The sequence below is a fragment of the Pogoniulus pusillus genome, chromosome 27 (assembly GCF_015220805.1).
Source record: "Pogoniulus pusillus isolate bPogPus1 chromosome 27, bPogPus1.pri, whole genome shotgun sequence".
NCBI lineage: Eukaryota > Metazoa > Chordata > Aves > Piciformes > Lybiidae > Pogoniulus > Pogoniulus pusillus.
Window position 1 is genome coordinate 2,576,539 of NC_087290.1, and position 3,432 is coordinate 2,579,970.

The following is a 3,432-nucleotide window of genomic DNA, read 5'->3' on the forward strand; positions in this document are numbered from 1 at the left end:
GCAGCAGCCAGCCCACACTGCAGAGGAACTTGATCCACCAGTGCTGGGGACAGGCTGGGTGCTCCACTTTTCCACCACGAAGACCCCATTCAGAGGCTTTGTTTTCCCTGGAGCAACAAACAGCAGCAGGCTGGGGGCTGAGGACGTGGCCTTTGTCCTGTTGTTTGGGCCTTGCAGCCAGCAACTTTCTTTTCCAAGATTAAAATGTGCTCCTTAATGTTATTTTTGTTAATTTAATGCTTGCAGGACAGGCAGTCAGCCTCCCCTTCCCCTGGCAGCAGTGTGACCCTCACCCAGCTCTCCTTTGAATTGCAGCAGGGAGAAATGTCAGTGCCACACAGAGCCTCAGCTGCTCGGTGACAGGGAGGAGGAGGTTGCTGCTCTGACTGCTGTGGGACATCAGGGGCTCTGCACTGCCCTTGCTCACTTAAGGAGCTGCTAGTCTCAGGCTCGAGTCTTTGGCAAGGAAAACAAAGGGCTGAAGAGAAGCAAAGGAGGATTCCATTGCTGCACAATCACACTCAAGTGCAGTGGCTTTTAGAGGGGAGATGAAAGCAAGCAGCCTTTCTCTCCTGAACTGCTAAGAGATGGTCGGGGCAGACCCTTTTTCACTCATCAGCTCCCCCCTGCTCAGCTTTGCAGCCCTGCTCCGTTCAGCCCAGCAAAACCAACTGAGTTTGTGCTCTGGCTGTGAGGGGAACAGAGGATCTTGTGGTCAGATGTGAGCAGGACAAGCCCTTGCAGCTGCCTTGCCCAGCACCTTCATCTGGGTGCCTCTCAGGCTGACTGGCTGCCAGCACAGCCTGTGTCAGAACCCTGAAGCCTTAAGCTCTCAGCACCAGAAGTCTGCGCTCTGGGAAGCGCTCCTGCTGCTGCAGGCTTTCCCCTGCCCAGCTTTCCGCAGTGTGTTAGCCCTGGGGCTCTGTGCGGCTGCCAGCGGCGCAGAGTAAAACAACAGGAGCCCGCTTAGAGCTGCGGGGGGTGGTGCAGCTACAGCAACGCCTGTGCAGCAGTGGTCACAGCTGTTAACTTCAGCAGGGAGTACTGCAGGAGTAGCAACTCTTTGCTCCAGCTGCAACCCAAAGAGCCTTCAGTTCTGGCTGAAGAAACGTGTCCCTCGGCAGGCAGCAGCGAGGTGGGCACTGAGCTCCACCAACCCGCGGTGGCTGCTGAGGTTTATTAACTAAAAACTGAGTGTATTATCCCCGTCCCTGCTCGGGTTGTTCCCTGATACTTGGCTTAAGGCTCAGCAGCTTCCAGCCTGAGAACACAGCTCTAGGTCAGTGCACGGTTAATAAACAACGAGAGGAGGTAAGCAGGGACTGGGTTTGCTCTTCAGGAGGCTCACGGAGACCTCTGCCAGGGGCAGAGCAGTGCAGGTCCAAAGTGCTGAACAGCCTCAATTCACTGTGAGAATCCCTTTGTCAGGTTTGGCAATGAGCTCAGGGCTGGAGAACTCAGATTTCCCTGGAGGGACCTGCAGAGGTTTGGCTTTGTGCTGCAGCAACGCCCAACATTCTAGCGCTGAGGAGATGCTCCCACCCCAGGACTCCAAACCACGACAAGAGCAGGACTCTTTTTCCTCCTGCAAGAATGGATGTGGCTGACTGAGTTGTGAGGCAAATCCAAACCTGGAGGAACCCAGTGAATGATCCAAAGGAATGTAACGATCTGAACTAAGCAGTGGGAATATTTATGTGCTTCTTGACGTCCACTTGGACACGGTTTAGGTCTCTTCAGAGTTGCTATTCTACTTGAGAGGGTACACTGTTAAATCCTCTTGGTACTCTGATGGTTCAACTTCCTAGATTTGGTACAGGGGAAAAAAAAAAGTCTGGTTTATAATTTTATAATAAAGCTGCAATGTGATTGAGTTAAACCTTGCTTGCTGCCTCTGTCACCAACAGCCTAAGCCCTGCCAACCCCACAGCTGCTCCTGAGGGGCAGCCAGAAAAGCCTGGGGACTGGCAGGTGCTGAAAGGGCTTCTACCTGGGGTAGAAGTGCAGAGGAAGTGAAGGGAAGAAGTTAAGTGACAACTGCACTGCTCAGGCCACACCTTGAGTGCTGTGTCCAGTTCTGGGCCCCTCAATTCAAGAGAGATGTTGAGGTGCTGGAACATGTCCAGAGAAGGGCAACAAAGCTGGGGAGGGGCCTGGAACACAAACCCTATGAGGAGAGGTTGAGGGAGCTGGGGGTGTGCAGCCTGGAGGAGGCTCAGAGGTGATCTTATTACTGTCTACAACTACCTGAAGGGACATTGTAGCCAGGTGGGGTTGGTCTCTTCTCCCAGGCACCCAGCAATAGAACAAGGGGACACAGTCTCAAGTTGTGCCAGGGAAAGTATAGGCTGGGTGTTAGGAGGAAGTTCTTCCCAGAGAGAGTGATTGGCATTGGAATGGGCTGCCCAGGGAGGTGGTGGCGGCACCGTGCCTGGGGGTCTTCAAGCAAAGCCTGGCTGAGGCACTTAGTGCCATGGTCTGGTTGACTGGATAGGGCTGGGGGATAGGTTGGACTGGATGAGCTTGGAGCTCTCTTCCAACCTGGTTGATTCTATGATTCTCAGCAGCACAAGCTGACCTCTGGGACATGTACAGAGGGTCTTGAGAGCTTGAACTTTGGGCCTAAGGGAAGCACTAACCTGGGCAGCTCTTCTCACAGGCAGAGTTACTCAGCAGATGCACACTGTTCTGCACAGAAGAGTCGGCACAGTCATCTTCCCTCTTGCTTTCCTATTTCAGCCATATTCAAGGAGGTGTAGTTGTGAACAGCTCCAGACAAGGAGGCTCTCACCTGTCCTACAAGATCCAGATGATGGCAGAGTTCCTTTGTCAGCAGCATCCAGAGATGCACTGCATGAGGCTGCAGTTCTGTAAGGGAAGCTCAGTGCTGTGCTTGCTTTAACACACAACCTGCAGCAGAGCTGTAGGCTGCTACTGGCCACAGACCTGTGCTGGATGGTGGACAGCAAAGCAAAACTGAAACCAGGAGAAAACCCTTTCTGGAGGTTGTAGCCAGGCAGCCACACCACAGAGTCACAGAATCCATCTGGTTGGAAGAGACCTCAAAGTTCATCCGCTCCAATCCTTGACTCAGCACTGAAGAGTCAACACTAAACCATGTCCCTGAGCACCAGGTTCACACACTGCTTGAACAGTGACTGCAGCACTGCCCTGGGCAGCCTGTGCCAATGTCTGAGAACCCTTTGAGTGCAGAATTATTTCCTAGCAGCCATCCTGAACCTCCCCTGGTGCAGCTCGAAACCTTTTCCTGCAGTCCTGTCTCATGCCACCAAGAAGTGGCTGCCCCCTCCTCCCTCCAACGAGTTGCAGATGGTTGCATTGGCAGGGTCATGCCCTAAGAGCTTGGCAGTTGGCTCTGTTTTGCTGCCCAGGCAGGGCACAGCCTTTGGAAAAGAAGTCCTGACAGCAAAG

General features: G+C 53.5%; 1 protein-coding gene across 2 annotated transcripts in view; it reads left to right on the plus strand.

Moving 5' to 3' along the window:
• The window catches only part of RFFL (ring finger and FYVE like domain containing E3 ubiquitin protein ligase), a 46,437-nt gene extending 44,558 nt beyond the window's left edge, over positions 1-1,879 (plus strand). For both annotated transcript variants that reach the window (XM_064166750.1, XM_064166751.1), the window contains one exon: positions 1-1,879. This exon is cut by the window's left edge and continues 413 nt beyond it. The gene's annotated coding sequence lies outside the window, so the exon portion shown is untranslated.
• Positions 1,880-3,432: the final 1,553 nt, after the last annotated feature.